This window comes from Hemibagrus wyckioides, linkage group LG16 (genome assembly GCF_019097595.1).
Source record: "Hemibagrus wyckioides isolate EC202008001 linkage group LG16, SWU_Hwy_1.0, whole genome shotgun sequence".
In the NCBI taxonomy this organism is placed as follows: domain Eukaryota; kingdom Metazoa; phylum Chordata; class Actinopteri; order Siluriformes; family Bagridae; genus Hemibagrus; species Hemibagrus wyckioides.
In genome coordinates this window covers 3,216,978-3,233,916 of record NC_080725.1, presented here as the reverse complement: position 1 = coordinate 3,233,916, position 16,939 = coordinate 3,216,978, and the positions used below count along the sequence as shown (strand labels likewise).

Sequence of the window (16,939 nt, the reverse complement as noted above, 5' to 3'; positions counted from 1 at the left end):
AGATTTTGCATAGTGGGGGAGGGATGGCAAGGGGGGGCGTTTCTCAAAGAGCGAAAGGTGCCATTCCTTTGTCTCCGAAAATAGAAAGACATGCATCCCACAGCTAGTGGGAAAAGTGATACGTAGTGATGTTGCAGTCTCGTAGCAATGTGATGATGTTGTTGTATGACGTGGAGACTTTGCGAGCGGGGTGTGTGTGTGTGTGTGAGTGTATATGTCCGTGAGACGGTGTGCGAATGAGAAAGGAATTGTAAATACATCAGAAAGGACATGCAGTGAAAAACGAAACAGATGAAAGTGACCAAGATCAATGATGGTGTGGCAGAAATGGAAAAAGATTGGGATAGGGCTAGCAAGAGAAACATATTTTTGTGACTAGAGAGAAAATTGAGCAGAAAGGCGAAAGAAAGAGTGAGAAGGAGGGGTGGAGAGGGAGAAATTGAAAGCGTGCCAGAGTGATTCAAGCCCCCCCCCCCACCATACACCCCCCCAACCCTTTTTGTATTTTACATTCAGTGCAGGTCGCTTCCTGGCACTTCACGGTTTCGACCCAGGCGTATGACGCATCACTCCCAGATGAAGGGTACCTGCTGCTGCCGAGGCTGATAATGATGATAGTTATGATGATAACAATAATAACCAACTTCCCATGTTGCTTCTGCGTGGCCTGTCTCTTATGTGGCAGGGCTATCAGCTGCATTTACACGCTATGTGGAGATACAATGGTAGCCTTGGGAGTTTGGGTAGAACGAATGGACAGTGTGCTCTATATGTGTGTATATGTGTTATCACCTATGTGGCAATACAATTATTTTAAATTCCCTCCTGTACAGCTTCCCCTCACAATCCTTGTATAATCTGGGATGAGCATGATTCTCTTATAGTGTAGATGTAGGCAAATTTCTATTCTGGACCAAGGTTCTGGTCCATTTTGGATTTTGCTGGCATGGTTTGCGTCCACTTGTGCAAAGGATGGTCACTAAAAATGAATACAAAGTTATTGTGACTAACCCTATGATGAAACATTTCTGTCCTGATAGGAGTGTATGTACATTAGGGCTCCTATGGGAGATTTTGTGCTTTCCACCAACCCAATGAGGGAATATGGTGTTCATCCCTCCAGTACAGCACCAGAACCAATACCAAGGCACATTAGAGCTGTTCTGACCTACTTAATATTGTCTTTTTACCTTCTTGAATTTGTCCCCATTTGTATTGTCCAGAACTAAACACATAAAGACACAAAATTCATCATTAAACCTCTCCAAATCTTGTCTTTCTTACTCTGATATTTAATTCATGCTTTAAAACCTTAAAGTTTTAAAGTTTTAAACCGTTTTGATAATTGAGCTTCCATGACTCATGCACCGTAATGCTTGTGTTCTGTACGATTGTTTTTCCCTTTAATGAATTAAAACGGTCTCATGACATCCTTCATTGTCTTCAGGTCCAAACTGTTTCAACGTCTGGGACAAAGGTAGGAATTAAACTTACTCGAAGTTCCATGAATCGAGAATTAAACACGGCATGGCTGTTTTGCATGTAATGGCACAAATAAAAAGCTCTCTGAAGGAGCCGAAATGTGAAAGGGGTTGCATGACAATGTAATAATACACTTCTTTTGAACTGGGAAAAGCTACTGCTTGCATTATAATGGCGATGAAATTGAACTTGGCTCACATGTCTCATATATACCAGAAGATATCAATTAAAGTCATTGTAATGGATTGTAGAACCAAGCATATTGGTTTTGGGGGATAGAATTGAAAATGTATTCAGTTTATATCCAGTCTAAATTAGAGACCACACTGATCTGACTAGAACATGCTATGCTATGAGAAAAGTAATGTCTTCTTTATGGGGGAAAATAATATACTGCATGAGAGATGGAATATGCTTTTCAGGGTGAGTCAATAAAATGTGCTCATCACATTTTGACTCTGATTTATAACCCCCTCCCAAAACCAAACACACACACACACACACGCACGCCAGTGCTTTTTAAGCACTTCAGAATGTTTCTTTACATCGTCACCAGCTGCTGTGTAGAGTCCTCCATCACCCTCCTGGTGTATAGTAATTAAAAGCTACATTGTATGAGCAAAATGCTTTTAATTGTTAAAAAGTGGGGGTTTTGGTGTGCAAATTTGCCCTGCGCAATGGAGACTTAATTACTGCCTTCAAGTGAAGGAATAGATTGAGTGCTATTAGGTGTATGGCGGTCGGCACAGCAGCCATTAGCAATGAGCTAAATTGGGCTTATTTCCATTCAGGGAATGTGGGACAGGTGGAGAAAGAAAGAAAGCAAAGAGAGAAAGGGATATAAGCAATGAATAACACTGGAGCAGCGAGATTAAGCACACGAAGTAAATACAAGAGTGAAATGTTTAGTTAACAAAAGATTGCCATCATTATTACTATGTTTGACTTTTAGCATATCTAACTGAGCCACACGGCCCCCTCTCTGTCTGATGATAAACATCACAGTGGGCCCTTTTCATTTATCTACCATGGTTTTAAAAAGGATTAGTTCAGTCATCCCGTCACTGTGTTTCAAATATTTGCACAGCTCTCATACATCAACATTCAGAAGGTTATAAAGCAATGTTTAGGCACATGACACTAAATATAAGATTCCCATTGTTGTTGTTTTTTTGTTTTGTTTTATTTCGACACCTTCTTACAGACAATGAAGTCCACATCTATAAGCTCAGGAGGATAGAGCACAGCGCAAATCAAGCACTGTTTTCATTGTTCAGATAAACACTAGAGTTTGTTCTAATGTGGACACAGATTAAGCCCAGGCTTAAATTGAAAAAAGGATTTGTAGCAGGAAAATCCCCTTTCGATGGTTTAATGTAGCCAGAAACTAGGCTTTATCTGTATTCTAATTATGGTCCCTGGCATTGTGTTGCTCGAAGACTGCAAATGTAGATTGGACAAGAGTAATCCATGCTGCGGCAATGGGCAGAGATGATAGTCTACCAGCCTGCAGCTGCCTCACGCCACACATTAGCCATTCATTGTAAGGAAAAAAGGGCAGAATAAGACCATTTGAGCTTATTACAATAATAGAGGTAGTTTTGTGTGGAGACAGGGATTTGTTAGATGTGTGTGTAGGTGCTTGCTCATTTGTGTCCACTGAATTTCATTCATGTGACGATTCATTTGTATGTTCTTTTGTTTTTGATTGTGTTTGATCTGAGTCCTTTGCCAGCAGGAGATGGGTTACTGTATAGGACAGCTGGTATAACTAAGTTCTTTATTGTGACCCTTTTCTTGTGATCATTCTGTTTCCCATTTTCTGTGTTAACGCCAGTATATATTTGTTGTGGAGGGCATGTTTTTATATCTTAATGTGGATGTTTTATCCTTGAGGGGACATTTTGCAGGTCCCCATGAAAAAAAAATAAAATAAAAATGTTATTTTTAAATAAAAAGTAGCATTTATTAGGAAAAACAACAACCAATTCTTTTTGGTTACTGAAGTCATAGCTGGAGTCAGGTTTAGGTGTAGACATGGTATTAATTAGCTTTATTTACTATTTATGTCAAGAGAAGGTCCCCACGAATATAGTAAGACCAGTTTGTGTGTGTGTTTCGAAATGGCATATTTGTGCGTACATTTGTATATGTGTGTGCGAGAGACTGAGTGTGTTAGAGAGTGATAATGTGGTAAATTCTTCTGAGGTTTTTCTGACACTCATCCCTTTTCATCCTTTGAACACTGTAACCTCAACATTTTGCTGCCTTTTATCAAAGTGCCTGGGGCAGATGAAAAGGGATGGACATTGTCTGTGTGTGTGTGTGTGGTGTGTGTGTGTGTGTGGTGTGCTTGGGCAAGTGTACAAGAAAGAAGGAGAGAAATGGAAAGCAGGAAAATAAATGTACACGAGTAAGAAATGTAATGGAATTGCAGTGTCGCCGGATGGAAACTCCAGCTACTGCAAAAAACGGCTCTCTTGCTGCAAAGCCTTTAAGCGGTCCATTTGTCTTTATGCAAGCAGTATATATACACCACAATAGTTTAAATGCCATTGTAAACTATTGTGATTGTCCATCTTTTTCTACATGTCTTCCTCTCTCTCCGCCTCTACACTGTACTTCTCTTCATGCTTCCCTGCTTCCTTTTGCTCTTCATTTATCTGCCCAGAAATACAGAAGAAGAAGCATTCAACTTTATTAATATTAAAAAGCAGGCTTTCTCTGTATACCACCAAAACCTCCCACAGTGTCCATTTGCAAGATAACTAAAAAAAAAAAAAAACCCCACACACACACATCGTGTTGATGTCAGGGGGGACCATAGAACATGTGTGTTTCGTAGTGAGTGGGCACATAGCAGCAGAGCAGCAGCACAAATCAGATTTATTGCAAGTGCCACCTTTTCCCTTCCGCCCTCCCTGTCATTTAACATCACTTTCCCATCAATCATTGCTTTTACGCGCCTAATTCTCTTTTTCGTTCCCCCAACCTGCTCTCCCCTTTGCACTTTCTTCATTCGTCACCTGCTCATATCCATCCATCTCTCAGTCTGCACCTCCATTCCTCTGTTGCCATTACTCTTCCTTTATCAGACTGTTTGTTGGTTTTGACCATTCATCATATCATCTCATGCCTCATTATTATTGCTGTTATGAGCAGCCGGCAACACAGACGCTATTTACAGTGACAGACCCTTTTGCAGTGTGTTGGGACGGTCAAAACAAACGGCTCATGAATTCTGAAATGAGCACATTCTATAAAAAAAATACATTCCGCAAGCATATCGGGTTATCTGACAAGCTGGACAGTAAAGCTCTACAGCACAGCAGGAGGAGTATTATATGTAATAGGCTTTATTATTCACTCCCTTGACTTTAGGTGGTCTATCTCAAATAATTCCAAAAGGCGAGAAAATGCAGTGTCTCTCCTGCAGCTGAGGCTGATCACTGAAGCGTTTCAAAGCCATTTGATTGAAAATGAGTGCAGCTCGAGCGTGAAAATGGCAAGCTGTTTGTGATGTCACATAAGGCCTGACTCATACAGTACTGCTGTATTTCTGCCTTATTCAAAAGCGCATAGCCACTGCAGATGTTTGTTTGCATGGCGGCTCATTTTAAGAGTTATAAAAATCTATACACCGGCCGACTGCAGGTACGTGAGCGTCTGACATTTGTCATCCGACATAATGTCACGATTGACGCTGACTGGTTTTGGCTCTAATGTGAGCGGTCTCAAAGAAAGAATGAGCCTTGTTCAGCCTCGTCATTTTGTTGATGTTCAGAACCCAGAGCATGTCCAATTTGACAGCCATGGAAGAAGCAGCCATGTTGGGGCTGAAGCGAGATGGCGGCGTGCTCTGTTTTACTCTTGTGCTTTTTTCGAGAGCTCGCAACTGCATCGGCCAATCATTGGAGCTGAATGCAGCCACGGAATGCTTTCCTTGGAATGCTGTTGTTTGACTAAATTGCTCTCGTTTTTGTGTGGAGGAAACCGGATCAGAGCCTGCGGCTCGCGAAGGGCGGCTGATTGCAGCTATTGTCTGCCGAGTATGGCTTGCGGCACTCACAGGCAAACTGCTGCTCAAGGGGACTGGTGCAGCGAGAACAACAGGAACAGAAATATAGACGGCGCGAGCAAAGAAATGGTTAAATTTATATCTTGGGGTCTCTAGAATCTCTAGAGTATCTCACATTCACTGTTTAACGAATGATACGTACGGCTCTGACGGTATGTGAATGGTGTAGATTAACACAGCAGCACTCAACATATGACCTGCATTTACACCACTCTGCCCCTAATCACATTCGCATCTAGCCAGTGTGCCCTGTCAATTAAAAGGAAAGCTTTGCTAAAGACCTGTAGTTTTTTGTGTTTTTTTGGGGGGGGGGGGGGGGTAACTTGAAATACCGACAAAATGATGCAATCCCTCTAGACTGCTGCACCCTTTGTGCTATAATATATGAAATTTGTCAGTAGGAATTGTTCAATGCCTTTTGCATACGTGGCATGTACGAGAAAAGGATGTCTGCATTCATCAAAAACAATTTCAGATCTACAAAAAATGCATTGGGAATGTCCATGTTTACAGACGTGAGATTGTTTTAGTCTTTGAATATACATTATCATGTGTTGGCATTCGTTAGAAAAAGAGAGAGAGAGAGAGATAGAGATAAAGAGAAAGAAAGAAATAAAGAGAGAGATTTGTGCGTGTGTGTACACTGTATATAAATTGGCAGGTTGTAATTAAATGTGCAGACCTCTCCACTATCTCCTCCTCCAGCCGTGCGCCAGTGACGCACACGCCGGCTGCAGAGAAGTGAGTCATCCAGCCCCGAGGATCACCACCCCTCCCTCTGTCTCTCCATCCTCCCCACCCGTCTCCCCTTTACCTTTCTCCCTCCATTCACTCCAAAACATGCGCTCCATGTCTCCAGCCTGCTTGCTTTCCTCCTTTTTTTTTTTTCTTTTCCTCCAAACACATTATACCGCATGGCCAATTTCCTACCCTCCTTTTATGCATTCCACCAGATCCCTCTCTCTATCTCCGTCCCATTCCTACAACTTGTTCTACCAATACTTCACTCTAGTATATTTCTCTTTTTCCTCTCGTGCGTTTTCCTCCCTTTAAAGATAAGCCGCTGTCTTGCTCTCCATTTTAGCCTAAAGCATTTTCACATCCAGAACAAAAAGTCAGAGGCGGCACGGATGATGCGGCAGCTTATCTCTTCTGAACTATACGCAAAAGTGACGAAGCAGATGACTTTTCACGCTTCGGCTCTCGCCCTGCTGCCAGAAACCGTGAGTAGTGATCGATGGCTCTAAGTTATAGAAACAGCAAAACAAAAGGAAGAAAAGAAGCGATGCATTATGTGGCAACGAACCAAAGTCATGGAAAGACAACCACGGCTGGCCACGATTGCCAAACAGAGGACTGAGTCATTATCTGACTCATAATTAATTATTACCTTGGGCTTTGGACAAAGGCTCAACCTGCCAAAGGATGACAGTGACAAGGCAAAACAAATGAAGCGTGGAGTAGAGACAACACGAAAAGGTGTAGTGTTGATTCACTGAGTAGACCTGGCCAATCTTATCAGTGTGCTGCAGTTGTAAAGGCAGCAATGTGAAGTGGCCCACTCTTCACTCCAGCTTTTAATCATGCTGGTCCACTCTCACTGAGGTCACATATACCTCTGTGGTCATTTAGAGGGTGAGTGGGAAGAAAACATTAAATTCATGACTCATGTAATTGTGTGCACTTGCTGGATCCATTTTTTCTTTCCCTAAAAAGACAAGTTCATCCCCTGCAAAAAAGAAGCAATTTAACGCCTAACTTTGCACGCTTATCCAATTAGCTTCATCCAGCATGTGATGGGCGCATGGGAAATACTGACGTTTGTAAGCATCTTCACAGCCACCGAATGTGCTTCAAAGGAGAGTATCTGCATTGTGAAATAGAATCAGTTTACCTGTTAAAACAAAAAAATTTTCGGATGACAAGCATGGCGTGAAATTCAGGGTGGGGTTTGGCTCCGTAAGCCGATGAATGAGAGAGAAGGTATTGAAATCCAGAGACTCTTGTGCCTGTGCTCTGAGTCATGCAGTTCTCAGTGGAAGCGCTGCGGTGAGATGGTAAAGTCATAGCGAGTGCACTTCAGTCACAAAACTCTGCTTCTCAGCAATCCTCAGAAACCGTTCTCCTCAGCAATCCTCATGCTCACGTTACTGGATCTGTAAAACTCAAGAACAGAACAGTAATCAAGAGTTTTTTAATTCTGCAACAACCCAGGCTTCCAGAAGCACAGTATAGGACTGCAACCACTAAGGCTTGTGCTATGAGCTTAATATAAACTGTTACAGGACAGGCTGTAGTCTTAGGGCTTTAACAGCAGGAGCCATAAGGATCTAAGTATAACAACATAAAATGGAAACAGCTTTTAAGTGTGCATATTCAGAAACAAGAACCGAAACACTTCATCATCCTCTCATCAAAGTCGAGAGTAAAATACAGTTCCCCAGAATCACAGTGCTACACTTCACATGAAACAGTCAAGAGGATACATAAACACAGCAATAGTGTAAAGTATAAACTATAAACTATACAATAAACACTACAGTGAAAACTAATCCCTACACTACAGATTTTATAGCGCAGTAATATTTTAGTAAGGTAAACTCAGGTGACACTTCCGTTTTATAGTCCTGAGCCACAGTGTGAACATGATTTTGTAGACATATGCCTCTCCTGCAAAGTGATAGAGAGCAGTGGGTAGGGTAGGGTCGGGTAGCAGAGAGAACGAAAATGAAATGGCCATCAGGCAGATGTTTAGGGCTCTAATGGACTGTGAAAAGTAACTGTTCATGACACAGGTAGACTTGGTCCGGATTCTCAATAGTCTTCTTTTCCAGAGGAGTGTGAACAGGCTGTTTGATCGGTTCCTTATACACTCCTTGGTGCAGATTACTTCAATGGCAGGAAAACCAAGTGATAGACTGGGCAGTCTTCCAGTGTGTATTTTTCTCGCTTTCCTGGTTGAGGAGGAGAATAACGTTTACGGCATTTGGCAGTGAGCCTCATCCAGACTTAAATTTATTCATCGTATACAACTAAGCAGTTCAGGGATAAGGGTTTTGCTCAGCAATGGCTGTACTGGGATTTGACCTCATGACCTTACTGTCAGAAAGCTTAAATACTGCACAATTTCTGTACCAGACAGCGATGCTTTAGATGTTTTCTATGATGCATTTGTAGAAACGGTTCATGAAGGGTTTGTGTATCTCGGCTCAGTATTAGTGGTGCTGGCGTCCCTTCCTCACTAATGATAAGGTGTTGAGGGACCATCAGCAGTTGTCGGTAATGTGGAATTTTAAGTTGCTCACTGTTTTGTTTTTTCCTCACACCACCAATGTGTAGAGGGGTGTGAGCTACGTATGTCCCGTCTGTAGGCAGTTTCATTGTTGTCGGTGATGAACCCCACAATAGTGGTGTCGTCAGCAAACTTAATGATATGTTTGCTAAGATGTTTGGCTAAACAGTTGAGTGGGTGAGTGTTGTGTACAGCTTAAGACTCAGTACACAACCCTCAGGGTTTCAGTTCTCTGGATCCTGACTATTTGTGGCCAGTTGCTCAGAAAATCCAGAATTCAGTAGGTTGATTCATAGAGGCAGTTTTTCAATCTGTGGTCAAATGAGTGATGTTTGTACTGAAGACTACACACCCCTGTTAAAATGTCAGGTTTTTGTGAGATATAAAAAAAATAAAACCAAGATAAATCATGTCCAGTTTTTCCACCCACAATGTGAAACTGCAACAAATTAAAATTAAGACACATTCTTAATGGGAAAAATATTTTAAAAAGTACAATAAACTTCTTGCATAAGTGTGCTCAGACTTACATTATTGAGGGTGTCTTTCATCAATGAAATGGTTCTGATTAACGTCCAAATACAGATCAGCTGTTTCTGTAGGATTTTTTTGGTTTCATTCGGCTGCTGTAGCCATGGTCTGCAAAGCAAAGTTATCAATCAGGAGAGGAGTACGAAGGAATTTCCGAAACATTTGTTGTACCATGGAACACTGTAAAGGTCATCATCAACAAATAGAGTAAATGGAGCACAACAGTTACATCACCAAGAACAGGATGTTCGTCCAAATTTTATAAATGTACGAGACAAAACTTACCATAGAAACTTGCCAAGAGTCGTACAGGAACACTGAAGGAGCTGCCGGAATATCTGACAAGTACTGGTTACTCTCTGCAGGTGACAACAATCTCTGGGTTATGGGGTTGGGTGGTTAGATTGAAGCCCTAACTCCAAGCTCCATAGTGATCCATGACTCCTCACAGGTTCCAACAATGACTCACAACCAAGAGGTCGCAATAAGCAATATCATAATCCCAAGAATAAACTGTTGCAACCCACTGGCTGATTTAGGTACACCGATTATTTGTGAATACCTCACTATTCAAAAAGTTTCTAATAAAGATTCTTAAGATATAATGAACTAGTTTTGCATTTATGGCAAAGAATGTCATGTGGTTCTGATTAGTTTTTACATTCATCAACAAACCCTAAAAAGCTCTCAGTGATGTACATGTTTATCTGTGGGTCTATGAACACCACAGACAGTGAGATTTACCTGGACACTCCTGTCTCAGCTGCTGTCAGTTGTTTTGAGTTGATTTGACATTAGGAAAGGGGTCCTCCTGTGCCTTGTCAAACCTTTCCCACATCTTGGATACTGACTACTGGGTGCAGTTGCCACTCTGCATCATTGCAGTCCCACTAGGTTAACAGGCTAACAGTGGGTAGGCCTTCATGCAAATCAGTCTAACAATCACAGTGTTGTTGTGAGTTGCAGTTAGGAGGACTTCGGTCCCTATGACAATATTTTATACCCTAGCTGGTCTGAAAGAGGTATGCAGTGATTGTTTCTCTCCCATCCCAAATGGACACCTTCAGTGAAAACTCCAAAGAGCTAGAGCTTATGAGTCTCTTGCTGAGACAAGAACACCACTTCTGTGTGCAGATGCCATTCTCACCAGCCTATTGGCTGTGTCACCATATGCCTACTGCATCATTGTGCAGTCCTGTTAGGTGGCTTACTCTCAGTGAGACTAACTTGCTGAGACAAGAACAACGCTTCTGGCTACACATACCAGATCTTGGACACCACTTCTGGGTGCAGATGCCATTCTCACAAGCTGTGTCACAGTGTGTCTGCTGCATCATTGTGCAGTCCTCTTAGGTAAGTTATACTCAGTGAGACTAACAGTGGGTAGGTCAATCTGTGGGGCCTTCATGCAAGGATTGTGACTGTCATGCCAAAAACTGATGACCCAATATAAAACTTTCTCAGTCAGACCAGTCCTCAGGTACCTACCACAGCAGCTGCAGTTTGCAGTCCTCACATCCTCATCAGGAGCCAGTAGCCTCATTAATTTGCCATCTTTTGGTTATCTGGATATAGTGCTTTGTCTGGTGTTACCACCAGGTACAGTTTGATCCTGATTCATCATGCTTACGATTACATCTCTGCATGTTGGCCTAATGCACTTCCTTATAACCAGTGCTATACAAATGAACACAATAGATGCCCTGGGTTGCATGTCAGTAGCCAGTCCTATTCAGGACACCATTTTAAGCATGGTTGCCAACAGAGCATGCAAACTAGCAGAGGATGGAAAATGACCAAGATGCAGCCATAGACACAACATCTTATTTACCTCGGGTGTAATATACAGTATATGGGGCATCTGAAAGGCTCCATTTAAAGTGCATCAGCTTTCTGTAAAGCTTCAGGTCTAGATTCACTGATTTCAGCTGAGCAATCCCTGATACCAGGTAGTGTATATGTCTAGAGAGTGCTTTAGATAGCTTTCTGAGCTTATTAGTCATCAGAAATGGGCATTTGTAATTAGCAAGTTGTTTAAGCTGTGTTGCTTGGTATGGATTCAACTATAACCTACTGTCTGGCTAACATGCCATGTCTGCATTGGCATCACCACACAGTCAGGGCAGGGAACGTCTGAACCAACAACTGCTTCCTAAGATGGTCCGTGCCAAAGGACAACAAGAACATACGTTTTGCTTGTTTCAGGCTGAGAGGCTTACATTGTGGTAGCTGAACAAGCCATGTTAGCACCTGAACTAAAAGCAGTGTATGTCAAGGTCAAGAAACTTCATGAACATTTCAGTAGTATATAACTGCATGTCTGTAAGATGTAAAGAGATGCAGTGAAGCGAAGAAGGGATGATGGAGGGAATGGACGTCTGTTAATGGTTAGGTTCCCAACCATGTTTCTTCGAGTGTGCTATACTCAAAGCAAGCCAGGAAGCATCAGTGGTACACTTTGTGCTTGTGTTGTATATTTGTTAAAGTATTTAAACCATAAAGATGAGCTTTAAAACTAATTTCCATCTCATATTAAAGTGTTTAAAGATGCCGGAAGCATCTCAGAAAAAAAATCGAGCTCTAAACCAGCAGTATGATGTTCTTACACAAAAGACTAGTGTAACTGTGTTTGTTCCATATTATATAACACTTACAAACCAAACAACAGTATTACGTCCGAGGCGGTGCAATTTGCTGACGGCACAAATGACCTGAGTGTATGAGGCACACCATGGCATGATTTGATGGATTGAATCAGGCAGTGGTAATTAAACGATTAATAGTACTTAGCTCAAGTCAGTTCATCTCCTGTGTTGGCTCCCACGGGGCCTGCCATCATGGGGAAATTACACAGATGTTATCTCGAACCTCGCCTACACATACACACAATCAGCATATAGGAGGAAGTCAGTCGCACATATTCAAACATATATCATGTAGACAGAGATAACACAACACTAGGGTGAGTATGGTTTATGGTGCTCTTCATTTGAGTACTGGGGAAAGGAAGTCTAAGTAAAAGATGAGTGGAGTGCTTGAAATGGCACCATCCTCACCGTAAAGAATATTTGCATTTTTCATATTCCCAACAGACTGTATCATTTTTAAATGAGGCATTTACGATGTCTAATGGCTTAATTATAAGCTAAAGTGCTTTTAACCATACTATAATCGGTCATCTACTTCTCACAATACTGACAATAAATCACTGTCAATCAACTGTTTCTTTCTCTGACCCTTTGACCCTATGACCCTAGAGTGCTTTGGCCTTTTCCTGCTCTCGTGCTGTAGGTTTTTGGGCTTTGGCGTTGGTTTCACTGTGGAGATAGAATGGAGGGAGGACACGGTCCATCTGGAGCTTACACATCTTTCTGCTCACCAGGCGAACGTGACTCTACTTTGTAAGTTTCTATTTTTTTCCAAGGGTGATACTACCGCATACTCAACACCCCATTTCCATTCATCTTCTGTACCCCCCCCCACTCTCCCACCCAAATGTGTATGTGCATGTTTGTCTGCCCACGTACCTCTCTCTCGCTCTCTCTCTTTCCCACACACATGCACACATTTGTTCTAAATATCCTTGTGAAGACCTTCCTTTAACATAATTATTATCCTATGCCTATAGCTAACTAGTACCCTTACTATAGCATTAGTAGACAAACAGAATCCAATTATTCATTTATGTATTATTTCATTTTTCTCTGCATCTTTTGGCAAAAAAAAAAGAGGTTGGGGTGGGGTGTGGCCAGTTTTTCCAACAAGGCCAAAACTGTTAGATATTCCTGTTCTTGTGAGGACCCCATCCTGTTATAAAAACACCCCCACTTCACACACACACACACGCGCGCGCGCGCACTCATAATTCGTTCCCCTCCCTCCCTTTGGTTGGAGCAGAGAGACTTGTAGCCTTGTGGGTGTCTTGGATGAGTCACATCGGCAAATTACCCAGTTTAAAGCATTTCTCAAATGACTTCCCGTCCAGTCGCGCTGATCACCGATAACAGTTTTCATTTCTGCAAGGAGTTTTGGAGGACACTCGTGAGCGTCCGTGTCTGGTCACGCGCGCACTCCTTGCGGAGCTGATGTGCGCGTGCTTGAAACGATTTGAGTGTAAACACTTTGACAAGGCGAGACAGGATTTTTGATAAGGCAGGATTTCGATAAGGTGCATGCAAGAATATAGGTCCTATTTTTTTTTATTCATACTTCATTCATATACTTGCTTCTATCAAAGGTCCAGAGCCATGCCAGTGCTGATTTTGCCCACAGCAAAGTGATTTATTAACTCGTTGAATTCATTAAGCCAATCATGTCAGACTACACTGGTTGCTGTTGAATATTACATTTAAACAGATAACCGACTTCTCATTTTTAATCCTCAAAGCTCTAAACACCTACCTGCTGACTTATTTGTCTGACTTAATTGCCCATTCATTTCCTCATTTGCCCTGTCATGTTATTTAAGACAAATTTTAGCCCAAGGGACCTTTTTTTCTGACGATCACTGACGTATCCAAGCAGACTTCATTTTTAAAAATATATCCCATGATTCCAGATTTAAAACGAGAACCTGGAAACGTCACTGGAGAGTGGATTATAAAATAAAGCCTGACCGCGCGACGCCCTCTACCGGACAAGACGTGATATAGCAGACACGCTTCAGATCCCCACAATGTAGTTTTTTCCCCCCTGAAATGAAAAGAAATAAACAAATGAAATTATTAGCTGTATTAGCTGGCATCTAAAAGTCCAAATTATAAAATGTTTACATTTTGTTCATGAAAAACATATTCCTTTAATACGTCATAAGGTATCAGTCAGGCATATTATTATTATTATTATTATTATTATTATTATTATTATTATTATTATTATTACACTGTTCCTAAATACTAATAATAAAGCTACTATAAAAGGCTACTAATAAAGTAGTATCTTTATTAACGGAAAAACTCTTATGAGACCTGACACGGGGCCTCAACCTAGAGATATCGTCATGTGTCCATAAAAAAATGGTGATATTTATTGTGCGTTTTTCTATAGCCAGATGAACAAATTTCACGTTTTAGATTACTCATAATTAAAACTATATGCGCTCATTATATTGCTTTGTGTGTTTCTTACACAACCTGGACCTTCTGACCATTTTTTTTCTAAATTAAAGATTTTTATATAAGACAAATGAAACAAAAAAAAAGTAAATAAAGAACAATTCATATTAAACGTGGGGGGGAAAAAACCTGAATCACATTTCTATATTTGCGCATAATCGAAAAACCTAACTTATGGTGTAATAATGAAATTTCACATTCGATATATTACAGTTCGAATAGATTTCGATAGTATTGTATGTTGCTGGGAGTTTATTTGATCCAGCTGTGAACTGCACAGCGGCATAAAAGCTTTAAGTGCATTCATTAACCTCAGGGTGGTCTGTTCATTTACTCGTTTATTTGGGCGTTAATTACTTTTTTCTCTTTTTTTGTGTCTCGTCGTTAATCAGACATCGACAGATTTTAAATCGCGTCTTATTTGAAATCTTGAAGAAAACACAAAATGCTGGTCTCTCTTTCTGCGTGAGAGAAAATGTGATTGATCTTAAGGGAACCGACGGCTCTTACTGATATGAAGCGGTTCATTAACCGCCAATGCGAAGCCCGAGCTCCCGTGTAATCACGGGCGCGTTCATCGCTCCAAAGGTTTCCATTGCATATTATTTCTGAACAAATGTGGATATGCTGGACACATAAAGACGCGCACATCTGCTTTCCGGTGGAGGAACTCATAAAATTAAATACGGCTACGGAGAAAAGAATAAATTGTATGTTTTACAACACAGTTCTTTAGCTTGTTTGCCTTTCTACGTCCAAATCATCTCGTTTCTGCTTTCGCGTTGTGCCTGTGCCGTGCAATATGCAATACGGGATCTCAGTACACAAGGGACACTTTAGTCAAACGCTTTAATTACACACTAAACGCTATAAATGACCAAAGTATCTAAACGAAGCGTGTGCATTAAAAAGGGATTGTTTTTTTGGTTTTTTTTGAGCTCGTCTTGTTGTTTTGTGCCGACGATGGCGCGCGCGCGCAAAATGGAGCTTTTCCGCACGATGAGGGAACGACAGGGCGCGAGACACCAAATGCCCGCCTCAGACCTGGAACCGGGACAAAAAATGCCCTCTGCCTCTTGCAGTGCGTGCTCTAAATGACACAGTCTGCATCCGACACGGAGCACGTTTTCGCAGCACGACTCGAAACGGACGGAGCACGAAGCGCATTTTCCCACTGCAAGTTCGACTCGCTATAGATTTATTAAAAGCTATGTTGGTTATTGTTCGCGTTTTACTAGGGATAATTAGCATGCCGTTTTCGGCGATGACGCGGGTGTGCACGCGCTCTCCTTGTTAATATGTGCCAGGCTAAGCTATTCGGGGCCACGTGGCGCACAAAGCCACCTTCCTGTCCGACATTTTTTTAGCAGCTCAGAGCTCGCCTCAGGGGACTGGGTGCTTCTACCGGAACCGGCAATAAAAACACACTCGGGGTTTATGCGACCCCCCACTCCGCGTGTGGGCGCGAGATTCGGGTTCCACATCATTACGCCTGAGCCGCAGCGGAGGAGCATCTGAAACACACGAAAACACCAATCTCTTTTTTTTTCTTTTTTTTCCAGAGCCATTTTTTTCGATCTTCTCGCGTGGGAGTAGGAATTCTTTTATTCATAAGGGGCATGTTATGCCACTTCCATTACGCGCCTTTGTACTTTGATGCATTAACAACTGATAAGCATTTTTTCCCATTTTCATCTTTGCGGGCAACATGTCTGTGGTACACTAGGCAAAAAAAGAGAGTCTATTTAAACGAGCATATTGAATGTTAGTACTGATAAAACTAGTAGTAATAGTAATGACAGTAATAATAAGAGCAGGAATGATGATGATGATGATGATGATGATCATCATCATCATCATCATCACGAAATCAGAAACGCACACTTTCAGCCAGGCAATGATGGCTTTACGCACAATGCCTTTGTCTCCATTGTGACGCTGAATAAAATTGTGTATGAGAATTTCGCTACATTTTGGGTTTGTGATAACCCTGTAACACACTCTCTATTTTGCTTTTAAGAGGGTTTGAGAGGTGGTGAGTCAGCGCGGGGGATGGAAAGCGCCTAGTTGAAGGGCCGTCACTGGGCTAATGCTGAGTGGCAGTCGATAATGCCAAGGCGGATCACACTGTGCCCTCTGGCCCCTAAGCACTGACAATCCAGGTAGAAACACACAGGCTTTACTTCGTTTTTGAACTAATGGTATATGGATTTAGAGACCACCACGTGTTAAAACGTGTCCTCGATACAAACAAATGGTGAAAATTAAGCAGCGTGAGTTTGTTTTTAGACCGTTTGGAATAGTTTATAATGTGTTAGTCCAAAGGGCCCTGATTGTGCCATGGAGTTGATTAGTGTTGTAAGAACATGTCGTGACGCATCCAGCATTTTCAGAAATTGTTGAAATGAGATTTTCCCATTATGCGAAGGCGCTGCCACTTAC

At 41.7% G+C, this 16,939-nt stretch overlaps 1 long non-coding RNA gene across 1 annotated transcript; it reads right to left on the bottom strand.

Annotated features, from left to right (window-relative positions):
• Positions 1 to 6,370: 6,370 nt before the first annotated feature.
• On the bottom strand, positions 6,371 to 13,912 carry LOC131366643 (uncharacterized). Its single transcript, XR_009206847.1, has 4 exons — positions 13,785 to 13,912; positions 9,669 to 12,256; positions 9,383 to 9,491; positions 6,371 to 7,724 (listed from the first exon to the last, which is right to left on the bottom strand). It is a non-coding gene; the product is annotated as an uncharacterized LOC131366643 (long non-coding RNA).
• Between the last annotated feature and the right edge of the window lie 3,027 nt (positions 13,913 to 16,939).